We start from the raw sequence: 20,361 nt of genomic DNA, 5'->3' as shown, positions 1-20,361 counted from the left end.
GAAAGGAAAATAAGAGCGAAGAAAAAGAGAACTGAGCTTGTGGACACCTCTCAGGTCTACTTTAGTTAGAGCAACTCCAGTGGTCTGTTTTACATGCTGGATTCTTTGTACTTTCTTGTAACTTTCTGATTTTTAAATTGTTTTGCATAATTCTAATTAGATTCATCTGGTTTCAAACAGAAAAAGAAGAGAGAGATGAAGAGTCAATTTACGTACCCTCAACTTCACCCTACCTATTCTAAAGAAGGAAATCACTGGAAATTTCTAGGGATATCTCACAGAACTAAAGGAAGGCTCTAAGAACAATCCTTAAGGAAGAAAAATAATGTCCAGGTCTATTCCAGGGAGTTCAGCAAATTGAAATTCATGAACTTTCTCATTAGGGTGTTTCCATTAAGGTGATATCACTCTCAGGGATCTTACCTGAAAACTGCCCTCTTACAACTTTACAGTCCTGAGATAGAGAACCAAGCCTACCTGGACCCACGTGACTGACTGACTGCATCCTCTTGGTGTGCCTGGGTTGAAGCATCCCAGCTCTAGGTGAGCCCGGCTCAAGGTTACATGCCATCTGTACTAGTTATTTACAGAATAGAGCCGGCAGGATTGATATGAGCAATAAAGTATAGAACCATGAATACCCTCCAGATTTTGACTCCCTAAATTGGAAAATAAAAGCAGCCAGGTGCACAGATGGGAAGACAGGAGATTCCATCAACACTGAGAGCAGTGTCATGGAATTCATTTTGGATATGTGGTTTGATTTTGGACATCTGGCAATATGATGAGATAATCCAGTAGATAAACATAAAGGATATTAACTTTCAGGAAGGTCAGAATTGGATATAAAGATTTGAGTCACTGGCATAGGGGTAATAAAAGTAACTCAGAGAATAAATATCTTTTTATGAAGGACAGGGTCATACAGAGGAGCCTGAGATAAATTGTCTCATTGCCTCTATAGAGGGGGAAAGTCCCTGTGGTTTCTCTAACGCAATGCAGGCGTTTTAGATTATGAAGCTATAAATCAGGAATGTGATTTACAAATCAAATTGAAGGCTGCTGAATTTTCTTAGTCACTCCGGTTGTTTTGTCATGCTGACCCAGAGTGTCACTTGACCTTTGTGGTCTAATGCTTCTTCATGCAAGTGTGTATCCTGATAGTGACTCATGCTATCCTTTAACATTTGCTCAGTTCCTTCTTTGCAAAGACTCACTCCAGAAAGGAGGTGATATATTACCTTCTGATCTTTGGAAAAAATACGGAAATTCCAAACAGTACTTAGAGTCTCTCTTACCTCCTACACAGATGCTGGCTCAGGTTCCATGCTGAGCCCTCCATAGTGTCTTTGGGGAGTGGGGAACAAAAGAAGACTTTCACTGGGAGCTGCCTCTGTCTTCAGTGGCTCATAGCAGTTTTTCCAAATGCTGCCTCAGCAACAGGCACATGCTTCAGAGACCACAGAGCACGATGTAATATTCACTACCACAGTGAAATTGGCCCAAATAATTTATTTTGCAAAATTCCAGAATGGGGCCAAGGTATAGAAATATAGCTGCATAATTTATAGGTCCCATTTAAGTCTTCTTCCTGTGAAATTAAATCCTACCCCTTTTCCTACTACTTCTTGCAACAGCAGTTTCCTGGCACTGCTGAAAAATCATTGCTCTTGAGAACTCTACTTTTTAGAGCCATGGAAGACTGTAAGCTCCGGATTAACCTCCTCCTAACTGAATGTGAAGCCCTCACTTAGGAAGCTTCAGAGCAATCTCCACTCCATTTTCTAGGTACTTAACTGTTACTTCCCCAAACGTGGCCTCCCTGACCAGCCCAGTTAAAGTAGAATCCTCCTATTTTCCTTCCAAGTATTTCCATCACAGTCCTGTGCTTATTTACTTTAAAACTTTTTTCCTTTGATTATAGTATTTTTCAAATGTATATGTTTATTTTTTATCTTCTCCTTTATTTTAAAAGGTGAATTACCTGAGAGCAGAAAGTATAACCACATTTGTCTTACTTCTGAGAAGCAGAACAGTGTCATTTTTCTTTTCTTTTTTTTCTTTGGTGTCAAAGTCCCTTTATATTCTATAAATAACTGAACAACCCAATGAAAGTTTATGTGAGTGATTTATACCTATTGATATTTTATGACTCAATAATAAAAACCTAGAAATTAAAGAAATTATTGTTATAATCAGCATTTTCATCGCTAGAACCAAAAGACCTGGCAAGAACAATTTTAAGGAGGAAAAGTTTATTTGGGGACTCCTGGTTTCTGAGGTCTCAGTCACTCCATTCTTCAGGGCCTGAGGCAAGATAGAACATCATGGTGGGAGGGTATGACAGAGGAAACCAGCTGGGGACATGGTTTCAGGAAGGAGAGAGAGAGAGAGAGAGAGAGAGAGAGAGAGAGAGAGAGAGAGACACACTCCACTTGCCAGGGACAAAATAAAGCTTGCCCCCAATGACCTACATCCTTCAGCCAGCACCTTACCTGCCTATAGTTACCACTCAGTTAATCCCTATCAGGGGATGAATGCACTGATTAGGTTAAGGTTGTCCTAACCCAATTATTCCACCTCTAAACCTTCTCCATTCTCGCACACGTGAGCTTTTGTGGGACACCTAATTGAAACCATACTACATATGTTCAGTGATTAATTTAAAAAAAACAAAACTGAATTATTACATGTTGAAACATATAGCATGTTTTTCATTTTAAAAACGACGTTTTCCAAGACATACTAAAACAATCAGTACAATGAGTGCTATTGCTTTAGAATTAATACCTGGCTCTAAATGACTAATCATATTCCAATGATAGTTTAACAGCAAACATGCCAGAGTTGCATTATGTTTGATCTAAATGGAAATTAAAACCTGCAGAGGAGAATATGCAAGCCTTCATATCTGCACTAATAACTGTAGTCAGTAGCCATATGTGGCTATTTAAATTTAAATGAAACAAAATTAAAAATTCATTTCCTTGGTTTGCACTAGTCACTTGTCTAGTTTTCTTATTTAGAAACATACTTATAAATGACATGCAAATTAAAGTTTGAGTAAGTTTCCAAGTTTAATAATCAGTGACAGCTCAGGATTGATTTATATGAATAGCAACTGAATTAGTTTTGATTTTGTTTACAAGTGATGAAACCAAACTAAAACTCCATTTTGAAAAACAAAGTGCATTCATATGGAAAGATGTTGGATCACAAGACACTGATTTTTAAAAAAGTAGCTATAAATAAATAGAAGATCAGCAGAGGAAAGGGGACAGGGGGAGGGAGGAGGAGAACTGAACTAGAGCAGATTATATTCCATGCTTGTGTAATTATGTCAAAATGGACTCCAATATTATGCATAACTTAAAATGAACTGAAAAAGAAGTACAATTGAAGGCACAGCTGAGAGCAGATATTGACATTTTACCATGCGTCATCTTCCTCCTCTTCTGAGGTTTGCTCTACATGGCATTGTTCCATTTCTCAGGTTGGCACACAAGATAGAATGAAAGAATTAACTTCCAGCTACCAAACAACAAACTTAGAAACTATGGTTCAAAGTGAAACACCCTTACTGAGATAAAATAATAATAATAAAAAATTCCAGGATAGGACTTTGACCCAGCTCAGGTGGTCATATACCTATTTATTAACCACTCATAGGGTTTAGTTCCTTATCTGCATCAAGTGTACAGCTCTGGAAGCAGAAGGTGGGTTAGTGATACTTTAACTGTGTGGGTTGAAAAGGAATGGAAGAAGAATGGTTTCCCCAAGGAAATTTGATATGCTATTATGAAAAGAGGGAAGAAGATTGCAGTATGGAAAAATAGCAAATCTTTACTTAGGGTCATATCAAATAAACATTGTTCTGTTATGATTAGACACTGATTTTATATAATGTAGTCCCTAGATTTTAATAGGACATTTCATGTCAAAGGAGTGACTCTGGTAAGGAGGGTACTCGGTAGTGAGGCCAGCAAATTGAAGGGAGTGGGTTCTTTCACTTCTGTCAAGCAAACCATTCTCTTCCCTTCTGTTCTCCATTTCCCCCTTCCATCCATCTCATAGAATACTCTCTAAACTTGCTATTCTAATGGCCATTCTTCCAAAATGTCCTGATTTGATCTGTTTTTCCATAAAAAGAAAGCACAGTGTAATGTGAACGTTTTATGTGCATGGGACTGAGTTTGACTTCTTTGTTCACTAATAATCTTATTTTATAAAAGTGGACACACAGACGTGAGTGGTGGGAACATGAGGGTAAGAGAATAATTCTATAAAATAGGCCCATTGTACTTATCCCCCCACCCCCAAACACATCCATGATTTCTTTCCAAGAAGTAATCTACCTGAAGCTCTGTCTGGCTCATGTGGACAGAATATGTCACATTTTCAGCAAACTACATGCTATCTACAGGAGAAATGCAGGCCCCAAATAATGTCAATAAGTGGAACCAAAGTTACTCTCAAGGGGGAGACTATTGTAACCCTTTTCACAGACTAGATCTTGGAACTCAAAGAGATAAGATCCTCCTAACAACAAAATCTGTAAGAATTTGAGGTTAAGAATCCAATTCAACTGGACATAGTGGCACATATTTGTAATCCCAGTAGCTTGGGAGGCTGAGGCAGGAGGATGGTGAGTTCAAAGCTAGCCTCAACAAAAGCAAGGTGCTAAGCAATTCAGTGAGACCTTGTCTCTAAATAAAATACAAAATAGGTCTAGGGATGTGGCTCAATGGTTCAGTGACCCTGAGTTTAACCCCTGATTTTATATATATATATTCCAATTAGAACTGGTCAGCTAGGCCAAATTGACCAAGAGTTGTCATGGCAGTGGGGACTTGAAAGTCTGATGTCAATTTGCTGTGAGTCAAAAGTCAAGAGGTGGGGGCTGGGGATGTGGCTCAAGCGGTAGCATGCTCGCCTGGCATGCATGCGGCCCGGGTTCGATCCTCAGCACCACATACAAAGAAAGATGTGTCTGCCGAAAGCTAAAAAATAAATATTAAAAAATTCTCTCTCTCTATCTCTCTCTCTATCTCACTCTCTCTTAAAAAAAAAAAAAAAAAAAAAAAAAAGTCAAGAGGTGAACCTAGATGGGATTCTCTGAAAATTTTTCTGAGATCCTCAACAACACTGAATGCAGAAGGGGCATGCTGTCCCTCTCCTCTCTGAGGACCCACTCCCTCCCTAAAGAGGGCCCCCTTTCCTATCCCTTCTAAAAAACTCATTCCTGTTACTCTGTGTTACATGTCTGAAATATCTCTAATTTAAAGTATAGATTTCACACAGCCTCAGTTTCCCAAAAGTCCCAGCCCTATAACACTTATAGGTCCTGAACTTCCTTGAACACCAGTTTTATTGGCTATAAAATGGGAAATATATTAGTGCTTATAAGTACTCAATGTTAATGTATAAGAAACCCCAATACAGAGCCTGGTCCAGGTTGTGTTCAGCAACAGATAGTTCCTTTCCCTGACCCTGCTTCCTGTCTCATTTGTATGCCCCCACTGTCTCATTATGCTTAGCCACCACTGTCTTCCAATTAAATTGTTTTTTCCAGTTCTAAGTGTCCTTGGAGTCTACTCAAAGAATCCTCACTGACAATATATATTTAGAAAGAAAGAAGTCTAAGACTAGACTTACCTATTGAGGAAAGCAGGTGAACAATTAAAGTGTCCTCAAAAGTTTAAAAAAAGAGAACTTTTCTCATTGTAAACTTATCAATTCTAAGAAATTCCTATTTAGGATAGTGTCTGCAAACAAATCAAGGAATTCCTATTATGACTCTATTTGGATGTAAATATTAATCATGATAATGGAAATTAATAGCCATTGGTAATCAGGAACAGCAAGAATTTGTTAATTAAATGAACCTAGAAAGCAGGGAAATTTGGAAGGAGAGGTAGAAATAATGGGTCTAGAGCCTATAGTACTCTCTGAAGGTGGCAGGAGTTGGTAATGATGGTTAGGAAACTGGGGCCTGATCTTTAGTGGGAATGACAGGCACCCACACATTTCTTCATGCATGTGTTTGGTCAGAATGTATAAAATAATAATTTTCTTGTCTAGAAAAATCTTGGTTATAAGGGACAGGGATCAAAAAAAAAAAAGGTAAAATATGGGTTCTTCTGAAGCTCACAGTAGGATTGACATTAAAAAAAAAACTATCTTCAATAAAGCCTGGTGAGTTTCATAATAGGCTAAGTCCAGGTGTTCTAGAAAAATATAAATAGAACTCTAAGTCATCTAACCCAAGGATTCAGATTGAACTTTGTGAAAGATAAAACATTGATGCTGAGACTTGCAGGTGTCTAGAACTTGACCAAGAACTAAAGGACAACATTTTCTAGAAAGAAGAAATAAATTTTATACAAGCCTGCACACTACGTTAAAAAACAAAAATAAAAGAATATATCGTATATTTAGGGTACAGAAATAAGAATCTGTATCCCTGAAATATAAAATATATGAAAAAATATAGATATGACTGGAAAATCATGTGAAACCAGACATGGGGTGGGAAAGGAAGCATATGCTCCCTTGCTTGGAGCATGATTTTATCCTAAATTAACCCAGGACCACTATGATATTTTAAGCAGAACAGTGATATAATAGCATTTACTTTCATCAAGAACATTCTGGTTGTCATATATTGGAGGGAAGCATGAATGAAAAAATATCATTTAAGAGATTACTAAACAATCCAATGAGAGGTGCTAACTATTGGAACTAATGTGATGATGATGATGACAACAACAATGGTGATGATTGTGATGATTTTGATGATACCAGTGTTGATGGTGGCCACGCTGCTGCTAATGCTGTTGTCATTCGGCACTATCAGGCTTAATTTTCTTCAAGTCTCTACAGCTGCCCTGTCCACTACTGTAGCCAGTAGCCAGATGTGGCTATTTAAATTTAAATGAAATAAAATTTACAAATTCAGTTAGCAGCACTGTGCATATTGCAAGTGCTTCCCAGCTACATGTACGTAATTACTATCACATAATGTATGTGCAAAACATTTGCATTATTGTGCACAGTTTTGTTGGACAGTCCTTCCCTGTGGTTTTCCTCTATGTGTAGAAGAGCTTAACTTCCAACTATGTTTCCAGCCTTATATGTTAGGATTAACCTTATCTTTGGCAATGGAGGAATTAAAACATTAACACAATATTTGGAACTCAGGAAGCATCCAAGAAATATATGTTATATAAGTATATACCTCCTAGCCATAATTCTTGCTTTTATCAAATTGCTCTTGTGGATAATCAAGGTCAAATAAACTTCTTAAAACTATTCTTATGCTTTGTGCTGTACGGTAGGTAAGCCTTATTCACTGCCTTGTTAACCAACCTGAAATCCCATTCATTGCAATGCAAGAGAGTATTTTTGTGCACTCTCAGTTTTATTTTAGCCATCAATTTTTTTATTCCAAATAGATGTTTTGGAGCTGTCAAAAATAGTTATGATAAAATCAATATTTTTATGGTTAAATGGTGGAAGAGACTTCTGCCTCTCTCTTGTTCTTCAAAACTCCTTGTTAGACAGATTTGTAGAATTTTAGGGCTCAAAAAAAGAGTTTGAAAAACATGGTTGCAGCCAAAATCGAATAGTATTTAGTGCACAAATTCTTAGTCTCATTTCCAAGCCTACTATTTACCTACTACACTTCCTTGAGCAAATCTTTTAGTACCCAGAATTTTGATTATTTTGTGTGTCTCCAAAATAAGTGAATCAAAAGTTCTTAATTTACAGATTTCTGTTCAGATCTGCAGAGGTAATGAATGTGAAAATAGCTTGCAAACTTAACTGGTATTCCAATAGGACAAATGCTATTGCTGCTTCTTTTGTCAGACTTCCACCCAAAACTGGAGCTGATTACCTGCTAACAAATCATCCCATCAACACTGAAATACTACACAGAAGTGAGGATATACATTTCCTCAATCAATACTATGTGATTTCATCAGAACAGAGAGGCATCACTACTCTGCCTCCATAATTCATGGTCAACTATAGAAACAGGACAATTTTTGTCTAGGGACTCCTCTCTTCTTAAAGAATTCCAATATGGCTCCTTTAGATGTGTGTAGAGGAAATGAGGGGGATAAATTGGCATGTAGTCCAACAAGAACATCAAAGTAATAGTTAAGAAAACAAGACCAAAGTGATCTACTAAGTTTGAATGCAATTGGAAATATCCTTGGATGTTTGGATGATACAAAGCAAGATGTGTTGTATGATACAAAACAGGGAAAATGAAAGGCAAGAGGAATGAGAGCTTAATCTTAGAGAATTAAGTTTTACACTAGCTGAAGGGATACAGTAATTTATATCTTAATGATGTTTCAGTAAGGCAATAATTCCAAAAATCTTGAAGTGCACATTCATAGAAGACTAGGAAAATCTTGGCAAATGGAATGAAATAGGATGTTGTACACAGACTGAAAAAATAAAATTCCTGAATGTATTGCACTGTATTTTTTCCCCATACATAGCAAAACTCAATTAATACAGTGAGTAGCTTACATGATCCATTGATTGGCTTAAGTGGTTAAAGTAACTCCATTATTGAACACTAGCCAAATCCAATCACTGACTGCAGTAGTTGGCTTCCAACATGGCCCCGTGATCTTTGACTTCTGGTATTTATGCCCTTATGTAGAGTCTACCCCCACAACAAAGGAGATCTGACTTGTGTGACAAACTGAGTATAATAAAATTGATAGTGTGTGATTTGTGAGACAAAGTCATAAAAGCCATCACAGCTTCCTCTTTGCCCCTTTGGATCTCTGAGAAGCTATCCGTCATGTCTTAAGAATACTCAAGCAGTCCCATAAAAAAGACTTATCAGGTGGAGCTGAGATCTCCAACCAACAACCAACATTGAATTGCAAACCACATGAGTGAGTCAGCATAGAATTAGATTCTCCAATCTTAGTCATGTCCTTCAGTAACTTAAAACTGGCCAAAAGGTGATTGCAACTTCCTGAGAAACCTTGAGCCAGACTGCTGAATTAAACACTCTCATATTCCTAAGCCACAGAATATGTGGTAAGTAATAATTATATCTTGTTGATTTTAGTCATTAAGCTTTTAGTTTGTTCATAACACACAGTCAATAATAACTCACTCTCATTTCATTATTAAAATTTTGAGCAAATTGTATACTTTTCATATTGGACAACAGAAACATTCTAAATATTTAGAGATCCATTAAGGAAGACAAAACAAGATATGAAGGTATGTATAAAAATAATTTTAAATTTCATATGAAATGTTTGCCAATATGAGGTCAAAATGTCTTAAAATTACAAAAGTGATGGGGCTGGGGATGTGGCTCAAGTGGTAGCGCGCTCGCCTGGCATACGTGCGGCCAGGGTTCAATCCTCAGCGCCACATACAAACAAAGATGTTGTGTCCACTGAGAACTAAAAAATAAATATTAAAAAATTCTCTCTCTCTCTCTCACTCTTTCTTAAAAAAATTACAAAAGTGCAAAAAGATGTTCCTTACAAATAGAAATGCATCTATCAGAGATTTCAAGACAACATAAAGGGAACATCTATCATGGCTGCACAGAGAATGAGGTAGCTTCATTACAAAAGAAGATATCTGACAGAATAAGATGAAGAAATGATGTCGAAAACATGGATCAATGAGCCATAGATGAAACATAGTATTAATTACAAAATAATAGAAGTCTTTTATTGGAATCCAAATGTATATTATTTAGATATTTTTGGATTGTAAGCAACAGAATATGACCCTGGCTACACTTTAATAAAAAAAAAAATAATGGTTTACTGAGAAGATAGTAGGTAGTTCCTTCAAATTATGGAAAAACTCACCTAACTATGGGAGAACTCACCTAACAAAAAATAGAAACAAGTCAGGCATAATTATTTAGACATCAGAAACATCTCTAATCCTCATGAAGGGCACTTCTGGAATGAAAACGTGTGATTATTTTTTTCACTATCTAATTTTTCATAACTCTAAGTTCTCTGAATATTTTCAGTGCTCAGTTATATGTATGTGCCTAAGTTAAGAGAAGGAATAAAATATTTTTAAATTTATTTATTTTTACTTTTTAAATGGACAAAAATCATATACATTTATTGAGTACAACATATTGTATTGGGCTATGTATTAATACACTGTGGAATGACTCCTATGTCCTACTTTCTGAAAATCCTCTGATCTTCATTCAAAGGGCCCAGTTACATCTGGGTTCCAAACATGAGACAAAGAATGAACATAAAAATTAGAATAATTTCTTGGCCAGTTTCAGTATGCCAACACTTCCATCTTCCTAAATAAATTGCCAACAGAAGCTTGTGTTCAATATTATGACACATATGTGTAACTACTATGATTACACGTGTTGTTTCAGATAATGGCAGAGGCCACATGCACTCTTTAAACTCTGCCTAATACCCACGTGTGTGTCAAGGGAGTACAGCTAAGAGAGGGCAGATATCAAGCAACAGTTTTCTGCTTCCTGGGCACACAGGACAACTATAGTTGTCCAAGTCTATTTTGAAGTTAGTTTAGGATCTGATGAATAGAATCTGACCAAAGTATGTAAGAGAAAGTACTGCATGCCAATTTCAGGCCTGACTCTAACAACCTGAATGGTGCCTATGCCATTTCTTCTCCTTCCATGGCAAACACGGAGGTTATTCATTAAAGATGGTGACATCACAAGATATAAAAATCTTGGATCTCCGAGTGGTCATTTGGCAGATCATGTGGATACAGGGAAAGCACTGGGAAAGCTGTCCATCAGACTGGAAGTGATACATAATCATTTATCCTAGTGAGCCAGGGAGATTTGGCATAATTTTTACTACAGCATAATCTATGACTAAAACAGAGAGTTCCTTTGAGAATTAAGACTTTCCAAGAATATATTCACACCCTTAGTCATTAATTCCAAAGCATAATCTTTTTACTAGACTAGCTTAGTTAGTCATGGCCTAAGTAAAAGTCTTTTCTCTTCCACAACCATTGAAGGCTGTAGGCCAATAATCCAGATGTCTATTACTCTCCTAGCTAATTCTACTTTGCAGCCCTTTCCAGCTTTCACACCTCAGTTGGGAACACCTCAACCTATAAGACTGATTCTACTAAATTGAATCTCAAAAGGGTGGTATATGAGGTCTTTATTCCTTTCTTCCCTGGGTGGGAGATATCCTTGATTCCCATGCAAATTTACCCAAGTCACCCTCAGTGGTGAGCTCTGTATACCAAAGAGAATTGAGGGGGTACCCTTGATCTATATTGACAAGCTCTATTAAATTCTCCCTTAGGAACAGGGGTGGAGAAAAACATAGCTGGCTGGCAAAATCTGGTCATTGCTCTGTTTCAATATAGCCTACAAATCAAGAATGTTTTAAATCTTTATGAGAGTATGTATTTGTGTGTGTGATAGAGATGGAACCCAGGGCCTCCTTCATGTGTGACAAATGTTTTGCCACTAAGCTACACCTCCAGCCCTAAAAGTTTTAAAAAGTTTGTAAATGAACAAAGGAAAAGAAGGAGAAGCAGCAACAGGAATAGTAACACCATTCAACAAAGACGTGATGTGGCCCATAAGCCCTGAACATTTACTTCCTGGCATTTCACAGTAAAAAATTTTGCTGACTTCTGCTTTAGAGCACTGGAGAGAACTAACATTAAATTTATATAATTATGAGGAATAAATTAAGTGACACTCCTGGAAAACCATCTCACTTAAGTATCCTGGATAAATGTTAGCAGTGTTTGTATACATAGAAATAATTTTGGAAGGCTAAATGGCTTTTTGCATAGAAATTCTTTAGCAATGATTTTTTAAAAGTGCCTTTTGTCTGTGATTTCTTATTTTTCTTTGGTAAATATATATTACTTGTGTTGTTTTCCAAAATATTTTCAAAAAGTATTTGTGTCTAGTTCTGGGTAACATGAAAAATAGGAATGGGGCAACTGCATCTAGTTGCACATCTTATAAAGACATTTTAGAACTTGTAAAGACATTAAGAATTTTTTTTCTAGAGAAGAGAAAATTCAAAGATGCTATGATAGCATCTCTGAAATATCAGAAAAATACACCAGAGGCAAAAGGCATTTCATTTATTCTGTATGATAAAAAGTAGAGAATATTGTAGCAGCCTACAGGGAGACCAGTTTCTGTTTATTACAAGAAAACTGTTTCCAAAAGTCATAGCAGGCCAATATTTGTTATTGCTATGGAAGGTGTTGAGAAATACTTTGGATACATATTTGGCAGGAAGTTATAGAAGAGATTTGATCATATACTACAGGACTAGACAGGAGTCTCTGAAATAATTTCTACTTCATTGTATAAGCACAATATATTGCTGTGAAAACACTGCTAATCTCAATTATGCATCCTACATCTACTCAGGCCACATAGAGTCTGCACATTAGCAGAATGTCTCATCACTGCAAATCTTTTTTACAAATGCTAATTTATAGACTCTCCAGAATCAAACTTATGAGTGAAAAATGAGTTTGATTATATTCTTTTTTTGCATTTATAGGAATTCTTCAACAGAAATCTGGTATTTGAAATGCCTCAGGATGCACTCACATAGCATGAATAAGGCAGGAGTAAAAGAGAAGAAAAGAAATAGAGGAAGAACAAATGAGAAGGATGTAATACAGCCAGGGCTCTTGTCCCAGACAGAAGAAATTACAAGGCAACTATGTTTTCCCTCCAGGAAAATCAACACCGTCTTGCTTCTTTCCATTGTTTCTGGGTTTCGTGGGATTTTATTTCTTTTGGGCTTTATGATCTTTTTATTATTCTTTAAAATTTTTCCTTGTCATGGTTGCTGAAAAGTGATCTAAAGAGAATGATAATATGTCCAGATGGCAGTGTGAAAAACAACCTGGGGAAATTAGCTAAGCAAGTTGTGGAATCAAAGACAGCTGTTTTTTTTTTTTTTTTTTTTTTTGGGGGGGGGGGGATATAAATATTTTAAGGAAAAACACAACAGACAAGAGCAGAGCTCAAAAGGCATCCACTGGCCTTCTACCTATATAGGTCAGAAGCCAAAACAGCATGTAATGTGCCTTACAATCTAGAGACACAAGAGACCACTGAAACAGATTTTAAGATTAGTCTCTCCTTTTGCTCCTAATTAGAATAAGATATAGTCTATGGTTGTATAATAATATCAAAATGAATTCTACTGTCATGTATAACTAAAAAGAAATCAATGAAAAAATATATATGTTAAAAAAAGATTAAAGTCTCTTTTTCTTGGCCCCCAAATCTGTTTAAGATTAAATTATACAATTGTTATGATACTTATATGTCCCTAGAAGTCACTTCATTTCCCTTGCCCTACTTATCATCTGAAATAACATTAGAACTAACTACTATTTCTCACCCCAAGTTCTGGGGATCCTGAAGGATTCAGGAATATGTATGAATGACAGGATTCATTAAATTGTTTTTAATATCTCTGAAAGTTTAATGGAAATCACAAGCCATGAAACACACTATCAAGTGTCTGATATTTTTAGAATTTACCAATTCATTAAGATCATACTGGTTATTTAATTTGCCCCCTGGCTATTGATAACAAAATAGGGCTTTCTGGGGTATGAATGGTAGAATAGACATTGGTAATGAAACATGACCCTCTTGGTCTTGACCAAGTATGAAAGTCTTTATTAAGGGAAGAAATGAATGAAAAGAATCCTTGCTAATGAAAAGGGAGAAAACTGCAGAGAAAGATACTTCTAATTGTCCCTTAAGTCCTCACATTTTTTTGTTTGTTTTTTACTTTTAGCTTTAATATTTCTGCAGCCTAGCTTTGTCATAACTGTATTTTATATTATTCATTCAAAATTAACTTTCCCAGATGAACTTAGGAAATTCACCCTCTTGCAAAGAGGCAAATACATGACATTTACCACTACAGAAGCAGTAAAATTTACAATTCCCCTTTTTGGCTGTGCTGATAGTATAATTTAAAGGATAAAACAGCATTTGGAAATGTAAACACCGGGCCTTTACTTTGTCAGAGTTTTCCTTTTGGGGTGTGCATGATTTATGTATGTTTCATAAAGTTCTTTTAAAGCAGAAATATTTACTTTATGCCTTCTTCATGGGCACTGACAAGAATGAAGTTGAGAAGTACGGGGAAAATCTCAGTGTGGCAACTTTGCAGATTATAGATGTTTTTGTAACCAAAATACGGTCTCTTTCTAGTTATAATGCACTATTTCAGGTTTTCAACATCTGCCCCTGGAATTATTTTACTAATGGGTTTCCTGGCCTCCAATCTTACTAACTAGCTGCTGCAGCCAGGTAATTTTTCTAAAGCATAGTACAGAAAGCACTTCTCACTCAAAATCCTTCAAGGACACCTCATGGAATATAGAAAGAAGTGAAATCTCCATAGCCTGGGATTTAGGGTATTGTATTTTCAGAACTTGTAATTCATTTTGAACATTTTTCCATTACAATCCCTCCACTTTTAACTCTGGTAATAATATTGTGCTTATAGTCTTCCATTTTACCATGCACATTTCATGCCTTCAAGCCTTTAAACATGATGTTCCTTCCACTGGGTTTTCCTTTTTTTCCATTGTTAATTTTTTTCTGCACTGAACTTCTGGATACTGGCTCAAACATTTCTAATCCTTTCAGTTCTTCTGTATCTGTACTTGAACAGGAATTTTCACATGTTTTATGTGACTCTGCACTGTTTTTAGGCCCTGCCTATTAGATATATAAATTGCTCAAGATCAATAATTAAATTTTCCTTTTCTTATTTCTCCAAGGAATTAGCAGAGTCTCTAAAATAATTTAGTTGCTCCCAAAGTTCGCAACAGCTAAATTATTCTTTAGAAATTCTCTTAGAAAAATGAAGCGAGTATGTAAGAAGGGATGCTTTTTATTATAAAAAAATGTTCATATTTGTGGTAAATCCCATGATCTTCATTAAAAGTTTCCAAGTGGCATAACAAATAATCTGTTTTATTTTACTAGACTAAAAAGCCTGAATTTTGCTACTGGAAAATCATCCTTATACCAGATACATCAAAGATTCTGCCTGACTCCCGGCAAGAGCATATTATCAATGGAGGAAAAAGTAGATTTCATTCTACCCCAAAGGGAATATCCTTTGCAGTAGGCAAGGATAAAAAGCCTGGAATCCTGGAGGTATGATCAAAGCACAGAGAAAAATCTTGAGGCAAACCAGAGTAGTCAGTCACTGGGTAGGACACAGGGAGGGAAATAGGCTAGAAGATTAAAGAAAAGTGAGAGGTGGAGTCTCAGGACATGGGTGAGACTCAATGTCAGATATAGGGTAACATAGTGGAAGCAACCTAAGTGTCCATCAATAGAAGAATGGACAAAGATAATGTGATTGACCCAAAATAAAAGAAAGATCTGTGGAAGGGGATTGAGGGTGAGGGATGAGGGAAGAGATAAGGGAAGAACAGTGGAATGAAAATTCCTATGTAAGTACACCGAATATACCATAGTGAATCTCATCTTTATGTATATCAACAGGACACTAATTAAAAAAAATTTTAAGTACATAGCAGAAAGATCAGCAAATTACAAGGAAAGAAACAGGGGAAGGGAGGAGGAGAAGAAAAGGGAAATCACTAGGGTCTAAATTAGAGTAAATTTTATTCCATACTTTTATAATTATCTCAAAATGAATGCTAATGTTATGTATAGCTAATAATAAATTTTAAAAAAGAGTAGATACCCAAAAAGAAAAGAAAATGTAGTACCACACCCACTTGGATGCTATTCAGCCTTTAAAAAGATGAAAATCCTTTAATTTGCAACAAAATAGATGAAATAAATTAGGCACAGAAATACAAATATGGCATGATCTCACTTATATGTGGAATCTAATATTGTCAACCTCATGGGAGCCAAGAGTAGAATGGTAGACTAGGACCTGAGAAGGTGGGGAGATGTTTATCCCTAAATACAAAATTTCAGTTATATTGGAGGAATAAGCTCAAGAGATCTATACCATGGGGACTACAGGTAGAAATTATTTTATACTTAAAAAATTGGTTAAGAGAATAGATTGTAAGTCTTCTCATCACAAAACAATGATAAATCTGTGAGATACTGCTTGTGTTAATTAGGTTGATTTAGTCATTCCACCATGCATATATACTTATGAAAACATAATAATGCATTTAATAAGTATATATATGTAAATATTTTTGTTAATTTAATGTAATTTTTATATAAATATTTATGTAAATATTTTTTGAGTTGCTTAAAATTGAACCCAGGGCCTTGCACATGCTAGGTGAAAGCTCTACCACTGAGCTACAACCCCAGCCTCAATACACATAATTTGTATTAGTAAAAAAAAGAAGAATAATAAAGTATGGTAAAGTAACAATTAAGTAATTTTTAGTTGTTTTCCCATTATTATTAAAAACATGAAATCTTATATCAGAACTTAGCATGATGTATCTAAAAGAGTTGAAATGATTCCAGACTTACATAGGCCTTATTGTAGTAAAATATTTGATGACTATTAGGCCTTAAGAAATATTCATAATGGCTTACAAAATGTTATTACTATCTAAAATTTGGGGGAATCATTGCAGTGGATCAGTCCTGTCCTAATTCCATCACCTTAATTTTTGGAATACCTTTACTCAAGGAACTTAGGATTTCCTTTAGCCTTACTTTCTCGTCCTGTTGCTTTACTCTGAGAAGGTCTTCATTTAAAAATCCTCTGAATTTAAAAATCCCTCTGAAACTTATCATTTTAATGACTTAAGCCTGTTAATCCATTCTATTGTTTCTTGAGATTTACCATCTGCAAGTACTTGAAGATAAAGAGGTCCAGATACAAACCTCATAATGAATTTTCTTCAATCGAGGCTTAAAATCCAAAGTATGATGTGAGAGTCACATGATGCCAATTGAGAGTAAGGCTTTTTGAAGCTACTGGTGAACTAAGTAAGACCAGAGTGCACTCGGGGAACTTATCCACCTCCCTTCTGTTCATAAACGAGCTAATTATTTGCCTTTTTATTCATTTATTTTTATTGATTAAAAGCAATATATTGTTTACTATAAAAATTCAAAAAAATTTAAAAATATCCAGTAAAAACTCAAATTATTCTCTTATCATCCCCTTAGATCCCCCATTTTTTTTTCTTTCCCAAGTCATCCCACATGCTATCAAGTGCTCTTCTACTGAGCTACACCACCTTGCATGTCCAAGAACCTGAATTTACAGGCAGTTCCAATTCAGTATGTGTCCATCTTTCCAATTCTTTCTTACGCTCCTCTTTCACTGTTTATCTGCATTTACTAAAAAGTGTGTGGATATGCAGGTTTTCTCTATGTATATTTTATCACTTACTACATAATACAATTGTATTTCATAGACATCATTTTTATAAATTATCATGTCTGGGATGCATGTTCTCTTCACAAGTTTAAACAATGAACTAGAAGTAGAAATAGGTTTGTGTCTTCTTTTGCCCTATAGATTTAGCCATCTCCTTAATTCCAAATCATAGGTTTACATTCCTGTCCTCTGACACCAGAGAACTATTTCCATGTTAATTTCTATCTTTTTCACTCCTTCGCCATTTAAGTGAAAATTTATCAACTTTTAAGATAAATAACAACTCTAGACAGCTGTCTGCCAGAAATAAATATATCAGAAGGCAAAGATGGAGTCTGATAGTCTGAAATCTGGAACTCAAATGCAAAACAACCCTTAGCTTAATGGTTTACTACAAGCATCTCTCCTCCCACCCCCACATACTCCCTTCTCTTTTTCACATAGCCCCTACTTCTCCATCTCCTGGTCTTTCCTTCCTGGGTTGTTTCTTTTCCTCCTGTGCTGTTCTGCATTCTTTTTCTTTTGCTCATGTACATCTTTTCTATTCTTTCTTACTCTCCTCTTTACCTGTTCATTGTATCATAGTATCTTTTAAAAATGCTGTTACAAGGGCTTAAACTTACTATGGCATATTGGCAGAGCAGAACACTTTTTAACCATAAAGATTTATGAAGTATATATTTTGATGTAGAAAAATGTATATGTTACTATATATATAATATGTTACTATATCTTTTAATAATCTATAGAGCAGTATCTATATATGGTAAAATCACCCACTGGAAAATAATTTTATATATATGGGGGAGGTGGGGAGGGAGAGAGATGGGATTTTATTAGAGTTTACCAAGATTATATTTTGGTGATAAGATTATGTTTTTATGATATTCCTTTGTATTTTTTTTAGTTTGAAAACTTTCCTCATTTAGCATATATTACATGTAAATTAAACAGTATTAAAAGAAACCCAAACATATTGTCTATTTAAAGCTATTTTTCTTTCTCTAAAATTTTGGTAGGAAAAATTATGTAGATAAAAGGGTGTGCTACCAAGAGAAAATTAAATTGACATTAAAATTCTAAGTAAAAGTAAGTGATTTTCAAATGTAAAAAGCCTAAAGGGGGGGGGTGGAAAGTAGGATCCAAGTCAGCAGGGCTTTTGAGATGAGTGGCCACCAGGACCAGGAAGAGACTTACCTGGCTTGTCTTCCAGGTTGGATTCGCCCCAGCTGGCCTGAGGTTTACCAGGCTCAGCAGAAAGCCCAGAAGGAAATGAGGGGCAGAGCCATGTAAACATACTTGGCATTCTGCTTCTTCCTGAGAACAAAACAAACAAAAAATGTTAACAGAAGTAAATTATTTTTCACTCATTTGCGATGACTGATTGAATTCCTACTCCAATCCTCTCCTCTACCCCCAGGTCTTTAGCCTTACAAACCAAAATCCAGTCGTGCTAGAAAAACCATCTGAGAGTTACATTTGAGGAGGCTGCCATCTTGTGGCCCTTCAGGACATGCTTCCACCTCAGCTTCACGGTCCCCATACAACACAGCTGGATCATATTAGACTTGCTTCAGGCATTAGTCTATAGATTATGACTACAAACCCTATTCATATGCTGGGAATGGGGACTTATGCAGTCATATTTTATGAATTTTTAAAAACAAAGGGTCATTTGAGTTAGGGTGTGTGTTGTGTGGCTCATTTCCGGCAGTTTTGCCGTTAATGCTGTTCTGAATAACTCACTGTTTTCAGTGTTTGCAGACTTCTAGAAATTCACAGAGTACCTTACTGTGTGAGCTTACTGCATTCTGGGGACATTTCCCAGACCAGGGAAAGGACACTAACACAGAAGCTTTCTGTGTATTAAGCTAACAGAGAAGATATTATAGAAATGCCTCAGAATTTCATGGTGTGCAAAAAATTTTATCTGGAGTATATTCAAACACACAAACACACACACAATATCCATCTATCATCTGATGTTTTTCTTGAGGAAAAGACATGGTGGGCTTCAAATTGCCTTGCATCATTTTCTCCAATCGGAAGATGGTTCCTTGGTCAAATAATAAATGTTAAAATTACTAACATGTTGAAATTATTGAAAATACTTGTATTGCAATGTAGGGTAGAATGAGGCATTACTATGCCCTTCACAGTGTGTAATTCAATACACACTTGAAACAATAACTGAAAAATCAAATTTGATCATGTATTTTTTTCTGAAAATAAGTCAATGTTTTTAGCCCCTTTATCAAAAATAAGATAGTTGTAGCTTTGTGGATTAGTCTCTGTGTCCTCTATTCTGTACCATTGGTCCACCTGCCTGTTTTGGTACCAGTACCATGCTGTTTTGTTACTATTGCTCTGTAATATAATTTGAAATCTGGTATCACTATACTGCCTGATTCACACTTCCTGCTTAGAATTGCTTTTGCTATTCTGGGTCTTTTATTTTTCCATATGAATTTCATGATTGCTTTATCTATTTCTACAAGAAATGCCATTGATGTTCATAGCAGCACAATTCACAATTGCTAGACTGTGGAACCAACCCAGATGCCCTTCAATAGATGAATGGATAAAAAAAAATGTGGCATTTATACACCATGGAGTATTACGCAGCCCTAAAAATGACAAAATCATGGAATTTGCAGGGAAATGGATGGCACTAGAGCAGATTATGCTTAGTGAAGCTAGCCAATCCCTAAAAAACAAATACCAAATGTCTTCTTTGATATAATGAGAGCAGCTAAGAACAGAGCAGGGAGGAAGAGCAGGAAGAAAAGATTAACATTAAACAGAGACATGAGGTGGGAGGGAAAGGGAGAGAAAAGGGAAATTGCATGGAAATGGTGGGAGACCCTCATTGTTATACAAATTACATATAAGAGGTTGTGAGGGGAATGGGAAAATAAACAAGGAGAGAAATGAATTACAGTAGATGGGGTAGAGAGAGAAGATGGGAGGGGAG

The sequence above is a fragment of the Callospermophilus lateralis genome, chromosome 2 (genome assembly GCF_048772815.1).
Source record: "Callospermophilus lateralis isolate mCalLat2 chromosome 2, mCalLat2.hap1, whole genome shotgun sequence".
Taxonomy (NCBI): Eukaryota; Metazoa; Chordata; class Mammalia; order Rodentia; family Sciuridae; genus Callospermophilus; species Callospermophilus lateralis.
This window is presented reverse-complemented; position numbering follows the sequence as displayed.